The sequence below is a fragment of the Rutidosis leptorrhynchoides genome, chromosome 4 (genome assembly GCF_046630445.1).
Source record: "Rutidosis leptorrhynchoides isolate AG116_Rl617_1_P2 chromosome 4, CSIRO_AGI_Rlap_v1, whole genome shotgun sequence".
NCBI classification, from domain to species: Eukaryota; Viridiplantae; Streptophyta; class Magnoliopsida; order Asterales; family Asteraceae; genus Rutidosis; species Rutidosis leptorrhynchoides.
This window is the reverse complement of record NC_092336.1, coordinates 201,169,881-201,187,658: the sequence shown is the minus strand read 5'-3', so window position 1 is coordinate 201,187,658 and position 17,778 is coordinate 201,169,881. Positions and strand designations below refer to the sequence as shown.

The window sequence follows — 17,778 nt, the reverse complement described above, 5'->3', positions numbered from 1 at the left end:
TTTGATGTGATAATCGGTATGGACTGGTTGAAAGAAGTGAAAGCAGAGATCGTTTGTTACAAAAATGCAATTCGCATTATACGAGAAAAAGGAAAACCCTTAATGGTGTACGGAGAAAAGGGCAACACGAAGCTACATATTATTAGTAATTTGAAGGCACAAAAACTAATAAGAAAAGGTTGCTATGCTGTTCTAGCACACGTCGAGAAAGTACAAACTGAAGAAAAGAGCATCAATGATGTTCCCATTGCAAAAGAATTTCCCGATGTATTTCTGAAAGAATTACCGGGATTACCCCCACAGCGATCCGTTGAATTTCAAATAGATCTTGTACCAGTAGCTGCACCAATAGCTCGTGCTCCTTACAAACTCGCACCCAGCGAGATGAAAGAACTGCAAAGCCAATTACAAGAACTTTTAGAGCGTGGTTTCATTCGACCAAGCACATCACCGTGGGGAGCTCCTGTTTTGTTTGTCAAGAAGAAAGATGGTACATTCAGGTTGTGTATCGACTACCGAGAGTTGAACAAACTTACCATCAAGAACCGCTACCCACTACCGAGAATCGACGACTTATTTGATCAACTACAAGGCTCGTCTGTTTATTCAAAGATTGACTTACGTTCCGGGTATCATCAAATGCGGGTGAAAGAAGATGATTCCAAAGACTGCTTTCAGAACATGTTACGGTCATTACGAGTTTATGGTCATGCCATTTGGTTTAACTAATGCACCAGCTGTGTTCATGGACCTTATGAACCGAGTGTGTGGACCATACCTTGACAAGTTTGTCATTGTTTTCATTGATGACATACTTATTTACTCAAAGAATGACCAAGAACACGGTGAACATTTGAGAAAGGTGTTAGAAGTATTGAGGAAGGAAGAATTGTACGCTAAGTTTTCAAAGTGTGCATTTTGGTTGGAAGAAGTTCAATTCCTCGGTCACATAGTGAACAAAGAAGGTATTAAGGTGGATCCGGCAAAGATAGAAACTGTTGAAAAGTGGGAAACCCCGAAAACTCCGAAACACATACGTCAGTTTTTAGGACTAGCTGGTTACTACAGAAGGTTCATCCAAGACTTTTCCAGAATAGCAAAACCCTTGACTGCATTAACGCATAAAGGGAAGAAATTTGAATGGAATGATGAACAAGAGAAAGCGTTTCAGTTATTGAAGAAAAAGCTAACTACGGCACCTATATTGTCATTGCCTGAAGGGAATGATGATTTTGTGATTTATTGTGACGCATCAAAGCAAGGTCTCGGTTGTGTATTAATGCAACGAACGAAGGCGATTGCTTATGCGTCTAGACAATTGAAGATTCACGAACAAAATTATACGACGCATGATTTGGAATTAGGCGCGGTTGTTTTTGCATTAAAGACTTGGAGGCACTACTTATATGGGGTCAAAAGTATTATATATACCGACCACAAAAGTCTTCAACACATATTTAATCAGAAACAACTGAATATGAGGCAGCGTAGGTGGATTGAATTATTGAATGATTACGACTTTGAGATTCGTTACCACCCGGGGAAGGCAAATGTGGTAGCCGATGCCTTGAGCAGGAAGGACAGAGAACCCATTCGAGTAAAATCTATGAATATAATGATTCATAATAACCTTACTACTCAAATAAAGGAGGCGCAACAAGGAGTTTTAAAAGAGGGAAATTTAAAGGATGAAATACCCAAAGGATCGGAGAAGCATCTTAATATTCGGGAAGATGGAACCCGGTATAGGGCTGAAAGGATTTGGGTACCAAAATTTGGAGATATGAGAGAAATGGTACTTAGAGAAGCTCATAAAACCAGATACTCAATACATCCTGGAACGGGGAAGATGTACAAGGATCTCAGGAAATATTTTTGGTGGCCGGGTATGAAAGCCGATGTTGCTAAATACGTAGGAGAATGTTTGACGTGTTCTAAGGTCAAAGCTGAGCATCAGAAACCATCAGGTCTACTTCAACAACCCGAAATCCCGGAATGGAAATGGGAAAACATTACCATGGATTTCATCACTAAATTGCCAAGGACTGCAAGTGGTTTTGATACTATTTGGGTAATAGTTGATCGTCTCACCAAATCAGCACATTTCCTGCCAATAAGAGAAGATGACAAGATGGAGAAGTTAGCACGACTGTATTTGAAGGAAGTCGTCTCCAGACATGGAATACCAATCTATATTATCTCTGATAGGGATGGCAGATTTATTTCAAGATTCTGGCAAACTGATGGGCAGAGCGAAAGGATGATACAAACGCTTGAAGACATGCTACGAGCATGTGTTATTGATTTCAGAAACAGTTGGGATCGACATCTACCATTAGCAGAATTTTCCTACAACAACAGCTACCATTCAAGCATTGAGATGGCGCCGTTTGAAGCACTTTATGGTAGAAAGTGCAGGTCTCCGATTTGTTGGAGTGAAGTGGGAGATAGACAGATTACGGGTCCGGAGATTATACAAGAAACTACTGAGAAGATCATCCAAATTCAACAACGGTTGAAAACCGCCCAAAGTCGACAAAAGAGCTACGCTGACATTAAAAAAAAAGATATAGAATTTGAAATTGGAGAGATGGTCATGCTTAAAGTTGCACCTAGGAAAGGCGTTGTTCGATTTGGTAAACAAGGGAAATTAAATCCAAGGTATATTGGACCATTCAAGATTATTGATCGTGTCGGACCAGTAGCTTACCGACTTGAGTTACCTCAACAACTCGCGGCTGTACATAACACTTTCCACGTCTCGAATTTGAAGAAATGTTTTGCTAAAGAAGATCTCACTATTCCGTTAGATGAAATCCAAATCAACGAAAAACTCCAATTCATCAAAGAACCCGTCGAAATAATGGATCGTGAGGTTAAAAGACTTAAGCAAAACAAGATACCAATTGTTAAGGTTCGATGGAATGCTCGTAGAGGACCCGAGTTCACCTGGGAGCGTGAAGATCAGATGAAGAAGAAATACCCGCATCTATTTCCAGAAGATTCGTCAACACCTTCAACAGCTTAAAATTTCGGGACGAAATTTATTTAACGGGTAGGTACTGTAGTGACCCGAACTTTTCCATGTTTATATATATTAATTGAGATTGATATTTACATGATTAAATGTTTCCAACATGTTAAGCAATCAAACTTGTTAAGACTTGATTAATTGAAATATGTTTCATATAGACAATTGACCACCCAAGTTGACCGGCGATTCACGAACGTTAAAACTTGTAAAAACGACATGACGATATATATATATATGGATATACATATGGTTAACATGAGATTATGATAAGTAAGTATCTCCATAAGTATATTAACAATGAGTTATATACATATAAACAAGACTACTAACTTAAGGATTTCGAAACGAGACATATATGTAACGATTATCGTTGTAACGACATTTAAATGTATATATATCATATTAAGATATATTAATATATCATAATATCATGATAATATAATAATTTAACATCTCATTAGATATAATAAACAATGGGTTAACAACATTAATTGAGATCGTTAACTTAAAGGTTTCAAAACAACACTTACATGTAACGACTAACGATGACTTAACGACTCAGTTAAAATGTACATACAAGTAGTGTATTTAGATGTATTAAAATACTTTTGGAAGACTTCAAGACATATATCAAAACACTCATACTTAACAAAAATGGTTACAGTTACTTTTCCATTCTTTTCTTTCATCAAGAATTCTAGTCGTATTCTTACCCGTATTATACACAGCTTCAAAACGTACTTACTATGAGTATATACCAATAGGAACTAGCATGGGATTCCACTCTTGATCATGTCATGTATGACTAATCAATTTTAACTTCTACCATGAGCTAGTCAACTAACTAGAACTCCTTTTAACCCCACTCACCACTCACCAATTACCACTCATCATTCACTCCATTTCACTTCCAATTCTCTTTCTAATTCTCTCTCAACACACACACACACTATTATGAACGTATTTTTCCAGTAGTTAATCATCATCTTCATCAAAAATCACTTCAAGAATCAAGCTATAATCATCATAGGAAGAACACTTCAAGAACACTTCAAAAAATCCCTTCAAGTTTACTAATTTACTTCCAAGCTTTCTAATCCATTCCAAGTAATCATCTAAGATCAAGAAACCTTTGTTATATACAGTAGTTTATCTTTCTTATTCAAGGTAATATTCATATTCAAACTTTGATTCAATTTCTATAACTATAAACTATCTTAATTCGAGTAAAAATCTTACTTGAACTTGTTTTTGTGTCATGATCCTACTTCAAGAACTTTCAAGCCATCCAAGATCCTTTGAAGCTAGATCATTTCTTGTCACTTACAGTAGGTTTACCTACTAAACTTGAGGTAGTAATGATGTTCATAACATCATTCGATTCATATATATAAAACTATCTTATTCGAAGGTTTAAACTCGTAATCACTAGAACATAGTTTAGTTAATTCTAAACTTGTTCGCAAACAAAAGTTAATCCTTCTAACTTGACTTTTAAAATTAACTACACACATGTTCTATATCTATATGATATGCTAACTTAATGATTTAAAACCTGGAAACACGAAAAACACCGTAAAACCGGATTTACGCCGTTGTAGTAACACCGCGGGCTGTTTTGGGTTAGTTAATTAAAAACTATGATAAACTTTGATTTAAAAGTTGTTATTCTGAGAAAATGATTTTTATTATGAACATGAAACTATATCCAAAAATTATGATTAAACTCAAAGTGGAAGTATGTTTTCTAAAATGGTCATCTAGACGTCGTTCTTTCGACTGAAATGACTACCTTTACAAAAACGACTTGTAACTTATTTTTCCGACTATAAACCTATACTTTTTCTGTTTAGATTCATAAAATAGAGTTCAATATGAAACCATAGCAATTTGATTCACTCAAAACGGATTTAAAATGAAGAAGTTATGGGTAAAACAAGATTGGATAATTTTCTCATTTTAGCTACGTGAAAATTGGTAACAAATCTATTCCAACCATAACTTAATCAACTTGTATTGTATATTATGTAATCTTGAGATACCATAGACACGTATACAATGTTTCGACCTATCATGTCGACACATCTATATATATTTCGGAACAACCATAGACACTCTATATGTGAATGTTGGAGTTAGCTATACAGGGTTGAGGTTGATTCCAAAATATATATAGTTTGAGTTGTGATCAATACTGAGATACGTATACACTGGGTCGTGGATTGATTCAAGATAATATTTATCGATTTATTTCTGTACATCTAACTGTGGACAACTAGTTGTAGGTTACTAACGAGGACAGCTGACTTAATAAACTTAAAACATCAAAATATATTAAAAGTGTTGTAAATATATTTTGAACATACTTTGATATATATGTATATATTGTTATAGGTTCGTGAATCAACCAGTGGCCAAGTCTTACTTCCCGACGAAGTAAAAATCTGTGAAAGTGAGTTATAGTCCCACTTTTAAAATCTAATATTTTTGGGATGAGAATACATGCAGGTTTTATAAATGATTTACAAGATAGACACAAGTACGTGAAACTACATTCTATGGTTGAATTATCGAAATCGAATATGCCCCTTTTTATTAAGTCTGGTAATCTAAGAATTAGGGAACAGACACCCTAATTGACGCGAATCCTAAAGATAGATCTATTGGGCCTAACAAACCCCATCCAAAGTACCGGATGCTTTAGTACTTCGAAATTTATATCATATCCGAAGGGTGTCCCGGAATGATGGGGATATTCTTATATATGCATCTTGTTAATGTCGGTTACCAGGTGTTCACCATATGAATGATTTTTATCTCTATGTATGGGATGTGTATTGAAATATGAAATCTTGTGGTCTATTGTTACGATTTGATATATATAGGTTAAACCTATAACTCACCAACATTTTTGTTGACATTTAAAGCATGTTTATTCTCAGGTGAATACTAAGAGCTTCCGCTGTTGCATACTAAAATAAGGACAAGATTTGGAGTCCATGTTTGTATGATATTGTGTAAAAACTGCATTCAAGAAACTGATTTCGATGTAACATATTTGTATTGTAAACCATTATGTAATGGTCGTGTGTAAACAGGATATTTTAGATTATCATTATTTGATAATCTACGTAAAGCTTTTTAAACCTTTATTTATGAAATAAAGGTTATGGTTTGTTTTAAAAATGAATGCAGTCTTTGAAAAACGTCTCATATAGAGGTCAAAACCTCGCAACGAAATCAATTAATATGGAACGTTTTTAATCAATAAGAACGGGACATTTCAGGCATGATGTTGTTATGTTTGACATGATTAACTCTGATGTGGTCTTTTAGAATATGAACCGTGTACTTTTGAAAACAGAATGTATTTACGTCTCTTCCTGTTAATATGTAAATTGTTTTAATGACACGTGACATCGGTTTGTACAAATGTTGATATCGTATTTAATTAATATTATGCTTCCGCCACGTATTTATTAAAAAAAATAGCGGTGTCACACAAGTGCTCTTATTCAAAACTACATACGAAGATAACATGCGTAATAGCTCACATGAGATATGCATGAGAAGTACATGAAGGTTGTTTTAGGGTCGATCATAAGGATTCGAAGTGCTTCCCCCACAAGTGAATTTTGCTAATAATTTTCTTAGGATCTTGTGGGTTCGTCGATTCTGACAATGAAGCACGGCCCGTTGGATTGGTGAATGAAGGGAGATGAACTAATCTTCTTCCATGCTTTCTTCAGACCCGGTTGTGCTCCATGCCGGTGTGTTTTCGTCCTCTGTAACTTCATTGGAAGGTCTAACCGAATTATAGTTGATTGGAGGGGTGGTTAGACCATCAAAATGTAGCGCTTGAACTTTCAAGTACCTGAAAAAGCTTGGTGAGATGAGCTCCGTACGAAAGAGGAAGATAATCATCATGTACAAGTCCATTCATCCTACTTGCCATGAAGAATTCCATATTGACAGGAATATGGTGCTTGAGACACCATAGGAGAGCGGCTTCACTAGCATGTAGAGGAAAGAGACTTTCAGCTTTACAATACACATTCTTGCTTATGACTTGTAACCAGATGTCATATTTGGGTGCAAGATGGTAAGCTTGTAGACCCTCATTTTGAATTGAGATGTTGTTGACGGGAGGTTGGCAAAAGGTTCTTATGATGTCACCTTTTGATACAAATATGGGAAGATGATTAAGGTTTGGGCTATGGTTGAAGAATTCAACTTCTTCACAGGGAACACACATTATTTTTCCAAACTCTTGAAGAGTCATGGAGTATTCCCTATGAAACAAACGAAACTTAATTTCGTTAGTATGAGTTAGTTCATAGTTGGCGTAAGATTCGTGAATAATGGTAGAGTGAACGGGACCATTAAGGGTTAAGAATGCATCCGATTGAATTGTTGCAAAGTTTTCGAAGAGAAATTCAGGAAAGTGGTCAACTATGACTTGGCAACCTTCGGCTATTGGTCGTGAGCTAACTAATAGCCTATTTTGGTTAACCAAATTCTTAACATTTAACATCTTCGAGATAAGACAATGGAAGGTTGTCTAATGAATCAGAAACCGACGAGGTTAAGTCGATTAGAAAATGATCATTGGGTGATTTGTTTGAATGATTCATTGTGAATGATAGAAATGTGAAGAACTTGCATGTTGATACCTTCTTTATAAAGAGAAGAGTCTTTCAAACATTTTTCCTTTTTGAAGTAATTGATTCTTTTAAGAAAATGAGTCATAGTTAAGAATGATAAATTATGTCCATTATGATTCAGCCTACTGAATGCACAAAAATCTTTGTTTGAAAAATTTATTTTGCATTAAATTCTTTTCCAAAGAAAAAGACAAATAAAAATGACAGATGGTCTGCGGTCCAGACTGCTGTCGACTGTGGGGTTGACCGCACAGTATATGTTAATTTTTCAAATCACACATTCAAGTAAAAACTATTTATTAAGACAAACCACTGAATGTTTAAGGAAACAATTAATCATTACATCATTAGAAATCATGATTTTACTATCTACATTTTTTGCTTACCTCACCAACATGTCTTTAATAGCTTACATCATCATTCCTTTGGCATGATATAGCTTTCATGACCTTCTTTATCAACTTCTTGATCTTGGATTGGTATCTTTCACCCTTGAGTGATTCAAATAAATTCTCTCCATTTATGAATCGGGGTCTAAACCATATAAAGGATCTCTTGATTCTTCCAAGATTTCTTCCTCATCACGGTCTGATATGTTGTCTAAGTTGACACAAGCATTCACCATTTCTTCATACACTTGCTCGATTATATCAGAATCATTATCTTCAATGTGTCTTTCTGACTCATACCCCATTTTTGTGATTGTACTTCTGCTAAGTGGCTGAAGAGATGGAGGATGTTGATCATTATCGATGATCTCAAAGTAATCAAATAACTTGTTGAGATGCATTCCATACAAAAGTTCCCTAGAAGTATCCTTGGGAACATCACTCATTCTCGTTGCCATGAGATAAGCCATATTAACACGTACTCCTTTTTCTAGACACCATAGAAGAGCAAATTGAGTGGCATGAACATTTGAGTGATTTCCTAGTTTATGGTATCAATCACTTTGTTCCATATGTCATACTTTTGACTTAAATGTCTCCCAAGAACCCCTTGCTCAAGTAAGTCACTTCTTGACACATTCTTTAAACACAGTTTCTTAATTGCTTGATCGACATTTATGAAGGGTGGAAGATGAGCAAGACTGTGGCATGTGTGGAAGAAACACTTTCTGTCCGTTGGAACTTCCAGTATGTTTCCTAAGTCTTCAAGTGAAAGTGTTTATCGTTGGTTGCCAATTTTGAATGAAATTAATCCTTCATCAAAGGTGAAGGAAGCATAGAATTTATGAATCAAGGAGGTGCATACGGGACCTTCTAGATTAAGAAATGCATTCCAACTCAAATTTGTAAATGCGTGAACCGTTTCAGGAAAATCTTCACATTTGATCATTCTTCCTTCTGCAATTTTTCGTGTTCTTATGAATTCACGATTATACACCTATCTTTTTGTGTTTGGAGGAGGATTGTAGATTCCATTCCCTTTGCTTGTCATTTCATGTGCAACAATACTTTAATTTAAATCAAAGTGATCGTACAAATGACTCAATTGTGTAATCAAAGATTTTGCAAACTTAGCTAACATAAGCACAAGTGTGTTCTAGTGTTAACTTTCTTCACATTCTTACCCTCTTTTAGCAAGAAAGTGTTTGCAAATATATGAACACATGTTTTCATGTTCATATAGCACAAGGATTCGCAAACTTAGTTATCATCAATACCTAGTGTTTTGATGTTAGCGTTCTTCACATTCTCACCCTCTTTTGGTGACAATGCATTTGTACTTTAGATTATTAATGGTTTTCATAATGTTCACATAGATTCGTGTTTTGTAAATTCTAGTTTTATCAATACACATTGTAAACTTGAATTTCATCAACACATATGTTTTGATGTTACCAATTTCTATATTATTACTCTTCATTAGTGACAATGTGTTTGAATCATGTGAACAATGTACTTATGAGAACCTAATCTAGTTGTATGTTGAACCCTAGAATTCAAAGTCTTAAATTGATGCAATGTTAATCATGATTTCAAAGGTTTTAGAGTTTTTCATGAACACAATTGATTATTAGCATCAATTTGAGTAGGATTTTCGAATTAAGGTTTCTTCAAGCAATGTTTGAAGAATTCATCATACTAACACAATTGAATGAAGGGTATTCATAGATTAATCTTACCAAGATTGAAGATTAAGGATGAGAAGGAGCAAATTCGTCCGTGTGTGGTTGAAGATCTTGAGCCGTGTATGAGAGGGAAATAAAAACAATATTCAATAAAATATGGAATGAGGCAAGATCAAGGTTAAAAGGCCCGTCAGTACCCGTACGGTTGAACTGCGATCGACCGTAGGGTTGGCCGTGGAGAATTTATGTGGTTGATCCTGCGGTCTGCCGTGGGTTGACCGTGCATCTTGGAATAGTGGACTTCTTGTCCGATTCTTCACATCGAGCGTGTTTTAGCAATTTTGTCATTTCTATAGAAAACTTGAGGACAAGTTTTCTTTGCTTAACATTGTATGATCACATCCAACCGATGTTTCATCAACAATGACACGTATGTATATATTATATATATATATATATATATATATATATATATATATATATATATATATATATATATATATATATATATATATATATATATATATATATATATATATATATATATATATATATAGTTACACATAAATTATACATATGAAGCACATTGTCCTACAACTAGCATGCAATCCATTCAAGTAAGCATTTATTCCTAAGTTAAGCATAATCTTATTGAGAAATCCTTTTACCCATTTAGAGGATGTGCAATTTTGAAATCATGACACATTGTCTTAAAACACATTAAGTTTTAAAAGCACAATCCTCTTTGCTTAATGTTTTATCATTGATTCTTATTTATCCTAAGATTACCCAACCTTTGACTTATCCCTCCTATAGATTTGCTAGATTTGTTTAACCTTTCTTGTAACATCCTCAGATCGGGCCTAGAAGTAAGATGACTATTGTGCCCTTAGGCATATTTGTGCGATTATTTATGCCTTTATTTTATTTATATGTGTAATATTATTTTATTATTTAGTTAAGACCAGTTTGTGACAAGGGTCACAGAACAGGTTCGTTTATTTAATTTGGACTCCGTTAGGGCAGTCAAATTAAGTACGAAAGATATTAGATAACTAGTAAATACCCGTGTGTGATGGGGTATGGGATTGTAACCCCAATTTAGTATATAATGCTGCCTTCTTCTTCCCATTTCTCCCTTTCTCTAGAAAATTCCCAAAACAAACCGTACACTCTCATCTCATTCCATCAAACCCTAGATTTCCAATTTGTGTTCTAGAGCTCAAATCATTCATATCATCTTGTTCTTTACGAATTACTGAGTCTTTTGAGGTAAGAATCATAGTGTATCAAGCTTTAATAATTGTGAAATTGAGATTTTGTGTCAAGTTTGTTAAAAGTGGGTTTTAGTGTCAAATTGGTTGATTTTGATATTGTTTGTGTCAAAATCTTGTGGGTTTATGCTTATTGATGTTTAGTGTAGTCGATTTGGTCAGTTTTGAGGTAAGAAACGAGCTCTAGAGCAAGAAATGGCGAATTTTGGGTTAAACCCGTAGCTGTGTTCATCTTCTTCATCAGATGAACACACTTGGCCGAGTGTCTCTTGACACTCGACCGACCGTGTAGACAATCGACCGGTTGAGTGACACACTCGACCGAGTGTGTCTGAGTTCTGACCAAATGCTTTATTTTACTAAGTCGACCGAGTGAGAGGACACACGACCGTGTGTGTGTGGACACAGTCGACCGACTGTGTGAGTCAGTCGGCCGAGTGTCTTTGTGGGCAGAATATTTTACAAAGTGTTGATGTCTAGCCGTTATGCTGCCCGCGTGAAAGTGTTAGGAGGACTTTTAGTGGCGCTTTTTGTAACTGATTTACTGTACTGTGATGTTTTGTGTTAACAGACAGAAACTAACTTGATTTGCCTTATATTCAGGTGATAAGGATAAGGAAGCCGCTCAGTGATAGATTATCTGAGCTAGTTGCTGGTATTCGGTGAGTGGCTCTATCTCCAGATAGAGTATTAAGTAGTTGTACTTGTTCAGACTCTTTATATTATGTTTATGTTCAGTATGATTACCATGCGTAGTTAGATATTGCCATGCTAGTTAGGACGATTGCATGACTGTTTATCTGTGATCTTATGTGCGCACTGTTAGTTAGACACCAACCGAGGTGGCAAGGTTGGGAACCCTCCGAGGCGGCAAGGTAGGGTTGATGCGAGGTCGACCGTGGTAGCCTGGTCGGGTCAGGATGTTACTGATTGTTCAGTATATCATAGAAGGATACATGTGTTGCATCTGGACGGTTATGTAGTGGAATCAGTAAAGCGGACTATCGGTAGACTGTAGCTTGATCAACTAAGTCGTGTGCTCGTACAAGCCACCGATCCTCATATTGTCAGTTGTTGTATGCTAGTTCAGGACGTTAGCATAGTTGTGACCCCTTGCATGTTCAGTTGCTTATGCTTGGTCTGTTAGATAGTATCCATTCACTTAGCAGTTGTGCTAATTCCTCCACATTTTCACCCCTTGCAGGTTTAGGTACTGCTGGTTAGGACGGGTGTTGCGAACGGGTTGAAGACATGTTTGACTATGCGTTGACTCTGATGTTTTCTAATTTAATTATGTTTTCACGTAACACTGTTGTTGTATAAACTTGGTTTGTAAACAATGTTATGTAAACATTAACTAATGTTACTTTGGTAATTACATATTTACTTCCGCTGTGTTTAAAAAAAAAAAATCAGGGTGTTACATTTCTAGGTTTTCAACTTTCTTGATAATTGACCTTGGAGTTAGAGTACCTTGTTTGTGTTTACTAGAATTGTGACAAGATTTCAAAACAACTTTATCTTTAAAACCATTTTTGTCATTTAAAGATCTTTTCAAATAATTATTTTCATCACTTCAAATTTTATTGAGTTGATTTACCTTTTGTAATTCCTTTTCCAACAATTATAATTTGTCACAACTTCTAGTATACACAAATTTTACCGCTTTGTACTCATCTAGCAAATCTTCATAATTAGAAGGATAGAATACATGTACCACATAGCTTTGAACGCTTGAGCTTTCGCCTTCTTCTTCTTGATAGCACGATTCAACCTCAACTTCACTACGAGCATCTTGACTTGGAGAGTATCATGAACCCATGAGACAAAAGTCTCCATCTTCATCTCCATCTTGATCAACCAACCAATTCCCACCAAGACATTTAAGTCTTGTTACCTTTTTCTCAAACCCATTCTTCGTCATGCAACTAGAAGCTCCTTCATCTTGAGGACATAGTGTATCCCAATATTTCATTGCACTTTCACATGAGAGCATTTTAGCCCTATCTTCACTAGGAAGAACTCTATGAAGTAGTGATATAGCATCAAATTTTTTTTGCACTTTGTTCACTACTTCATTATTTTGAAATGTTGCAAAAAAAAAAGGTTTGGACTGGCGGAGAAACCCTGACCCCGTGTGCCTTTGGCACCCATACCGCCCACCCCGTAAGGGCTAAGTATGCCTTGTAAAATACCTCCCCCTAATACCCACAAGGAACTTGCAGGCTGAAGAATCGAACCTGCACCCATTTATTGCATTAGGGCATATTCCTGTGGGCCCAGGGATCATTAGCAACGGGTACCAACTGAGCTATTGCTCGTTGGTTATTTTGAAATGTTGATTTCATCATATTTGAAGACTTTTGAGAAACAAAGTTTCATCCCCTGATGATTCTCCACAAGTCATAATCTTTTGATTTGACATAGATCTCAAATCTTATCTTTCACACATAGACATCTTCTCTATCAAATATTGGTACTTCATTAGCCAATCTTTCAAGGTATGCCATCGTTTGAGTTGAACCTAAGAACGTTTGACTCAGGTTTTTGCCCAAAATGATTTTGGACTCAATCAAAAATGTTTCTAGAGCAAATGTACGAGCAACCGCTTTGATACCAATTGTAAGTAACTAGAGGGGGGTGAATAGTTACCTAATACGATTTTTAAAATTTTTTCGATGATCAATAAGATTTGAACAATACTTGATCACCTTAATCAACTCAAACCAATGTATGGTGTGTTTATGTTTGTAATAATGCGGATTATGTAAAGTAAAGAACATAAACACAAGGATTTATAGTGGTTCGGGTGGATGTTAACTAATCCACCTTAATTCACTCCCCAATTCACTAATCGGGATTTTTTCTACACTAAGCACTTTTCTCCAAATCCGGTGGAGATCCAATTTGCAAGCCTTGTACTTCTCCTTGGATAACAAACCTAATCCTTCTATCCCTTTGAAGGATTACCTCCAACTTAGATCAACTTGTTTTTACCTTGGACAAGTATTAATCTCCAATGAGATTAATCAATTCCCTAATTCCCTTTAAGGAAGATGATAGCTAAGCTAGCATATGCTTCTAATTACAAAGTACAAAGACTCTCCCTTTTTAAGCATAATCCCATGTTAACCCACATTCTCCTCCAACAAAGAAATAATCTTTGTGATATGATATTTTGAAACAAATGTAACCGATGGAATTTTGGACTAATTGAACATATCTTTGCATTTAAATATTGTTATAATTAAAAAAAAACATATTTTCAATTCTAAAACATATGTAAATGTGGAATTTAGCAATTTATCAATTTAATTTTAAATTTTCAATAAGGGATCGAAATTTAATGTCAGAGGGTTGAATACTGATGGATTTAAATGTATTTTTAAAGTTTGAAATTTGATTTAATTTTAAATTGTAAATTAAAATTAAAACTAGTTAAAAGACTCGTGAATTCATGGGTTTGTTTAAAAAAAAATTAAAAATAACCAACAAAATAATGATTATGAAAGACCTATCATTACTATTGTATAAGTAACATGATAACATAATATAATTTGAGTTTATTATGATGAATGATATAAAATCTCATAATCAGTGTAACATTTTCCTTCAACTACATTCTTGTTACATTTCCCTTAACTACAATCTTCATTCTCCATAGTACAAAAAGTTTTCTTAATCCCTTGTTAATCTTTACTCTGAAAGCTGGGCGCTAATGTTATATAATAGGGACATAAAAGATGCACATTAATGTTATATATGCCAAACTATATGTACATGTTAAATTCCAATTTCAATGAACATTATCATGCATTAAGGCTGGAGTTGCAGCTACTGGATTAAAAATAGATGCATTATAAGGTGTATTATCATACCATATAGATGCATCTATAATCAATAATTAGAGACTATAATAAAAAAGATCTACCCATTTTGGCACGTTGACACGTGATCAAAGAAATATTTCCATGGATCTAACGAAGCTAACTAAAACAATGCGTGTAAAAATCAACGTAATGCATCGTAATAAAAAAGAAACATATACAAATCTAATGCCATTATTAAGCCATATATGTGTTCAAGGTGCATCTCATGGAGAAATTAGTTTTGGAACTATCCTTTAACTTGCACCAGGAGAAAGTTTTAGCTTAAAACATAAGGCATAAACATATTTTAATCTTATATCAAGCAAGACTTCACATACAAAATGGAAAATAAGCATGAGAATTATATGAACCCATGTTATAATGCACAGTATTATGAATTCTTCATAACCTGATGATATATGAATAACATGAGACTTTAGTTATAAATAATGTAGCACCTTCTACTGAGGGGTTGCAAAATCTACATGATTTTTTCATATTGGACCATTTAATTTCCACCCAAACTTTGACATTAGTACAAAAAGTACATATTTACATATACTACAAACCCATACATTAGGTAGAGATTAGAGTACCTATACAATGGACAACTTCACCATGGCCTGAAACCACTATTGTTCGATCTTGTGCTGTGCGTAAACCTTTATGCAAAAACACCAATTGATATGAGTTGTAGAAAGTTAGAAATAGCTAAATGTGAAGATTGTTCATTGGGTCCAAATGAGTTAACTTTTGTAAAGGTTATGAGGGTTAGGCAGACCAAAATACCCTTCATTAGGTCCATGCACTTTCATAATAATTGTGTAGTGTTAACCTGTAACATTTGCAACTTGATCTAAATTAAAAGATTATAAAAATTTTATCTTACAAACACAAAAGCAACAATCTTTATCGATTTATATGATGTCTATTAGTAACAACGAAGAACAAACCTCTAAAAAAGCCCCTGACATAAAATTACAAATTAACCATCAAGTAATTCAAACTAACCGTAATCTAGATAAATGACATCACCTGTCGATTCAAACCTTAATCTCAGATGTTACAGCGGCTTCAAACTATTAATTAGAATTTCACACAAATTCCCATCACACTCTTTGAATAACTGGTTGTAATTTGGGATGGACAATGTGAATCTGCACAGTGCACACCATAACACCAAGAAGATGAAATGCCAAGAAAATTGGACAGAGTTAGCACCCTGCATCATTAAAAATGAAAGATGTGTTTTATATCTTTAAAACTAACATTAAAATCTAAAATATCAAATGAAAGAAAGTTGTGCAGTTATGTATAGGTGTAATGGCTACCTCTCAAATAAACAGAATTGAGAAAAGACTTATTCATATGGGTTTCATCCCCTTGCTGCAATAAAAAATGAAGATATAAACCATTGATTTGTAGGAAAAAAATGGAATACAAAAACTTGACATATTAATGATCTATACGTACTAATTAATGATCTACAAACCTTTAATTTCTTCTAAAAAGCCTAACATCGTGTTTTTCCATCAAACATACACCACCACCATCACTTCTGTTGTTCCATTTCTCTTGAGCATTTCATCAAACACATTACATGCACTTTAATAATCACTATTTTACTAATATCATATCACCTGCAAATAAAAGACCATCAAAAGATAATGACCTCACAACAAAAGATTAGTGGACTATAATCACTAAATATCACCAAAGTTCACTTACCAACTTAGAAATGTATGTCAAATTGGGATCAGCTAAATTGCTATTTCAGCGTTGCATAATCTCTCATAATTTGAAATTAGAAAAGATCTAACAGTATACCATCAAAACAATACACAACCACTAAGTACTTCGTAACAATCAATATCTAAACTTTTGTATTCAAAAGAAAAGTCGTACAGTTGAGAAATTGAGTTTTACTAACTTGAACAACCATTAACAATTAACATAGATGATATCATAAACTGAAAAACAAAGTTAAGGTATTAAGATTAGACTTACGTTGATACTATCGTTTAACTCGACCAAAAACTTTCCAAACACGATTCTTCTAAATTCTGAAAATGCATTTCACCTCCATATTAGTCTTCTCATGTTCAATATTACAGAACACTGGTAACATTACACATACACATGTATATCAATCAATTCATTGATTTAAACCCTAAAATCAAAGAATCCAGTAATTATTAGAAACAGTAGATAGAATATAAAAATTGAAACATTTATAATACCCGTTGATGAATCTGAAGACAATCGCCATTGAATCCTCACAATCTAACTGAATCTGAAACAAAATTTTATTTTGAAGAAAACACGCAAAGCAGTTGTAGTAACCAACAAAATTATAATTTAATGATTTATGGAATCACTAACAAATGAAATAATGGAAGAAGACAGATAAAAATGGTAGATGTTGTTTGGAGAATAAATCTGAAGGGAGATGTAGAGCAGATCTGTATCAATTTGAAATCATAGTGATAGATAATATATCTAGTCACAAGCCAATTACAAAAGAGGCTGCAGCAAATAACCAATTACAAAGAAGGCGTGCCTTTCATAATGATGCAAATGCTCAGAATTTTAAATTTTGAACAGTTTAGGAAAATAGATTTACAAAAATTTTAGATAACATACTGACTATATTTAAAGTTTTTTAATGTTTAAAATTATATAAAAGTGGTTAGTTTTTTTATGGAGTTTTATATAAATTAATTATAATTATATTAGTATTAGTGACACCATCAAGGATGTCTAGGATTTTTTCTTTTTTATTTTGAATTTTTTATAAGCTTGTAAAATGCATTTTAATGACATCATTGTTATAGACAATTATAAGATAGTATAGATATAGATG

At 34.3% G+C, this 17,778-nt stretch overlaps 1 long non-coding RNA gene across 6 annotated transcripts; it reads right to left on the bottom strand.

The window, feature by feature from the left end:
* Positions 1 to 14,629: 14,629 nt before the first annotated feature.
* LOC139843320 (uncharacterized) lies at positions 14,630 to 17,418 on the bottom strand. 6 transcript variants are annotated; one of them, XR_011757512.1, is made up of 7 exons: positions 17,298 to 17,418; positions 17,156 to 17,208; positions 16,408 to 17,033; positions 16,247 to 16,301; positions 15,951 to 16,137; positions 15,705 to 15,750; positions 14,630 to 15,577 (listed from the first exon to the last, which is right to left on the bottom strand). It is a non-coding gene; the product is annotated as an uncharacterized lncRNA (long non-coding RNA). The 6 variants fall into 6 exon arrangements; XR_011757509.1 differs by having other exon boundaries at positions 15,705 to 16,137; XR_011757511.1 differs by having other exon boundaries at positions 14,630 to 15,750.
* Positions 17,419 to 17,778: the final 360 nt, after the last annotated feature.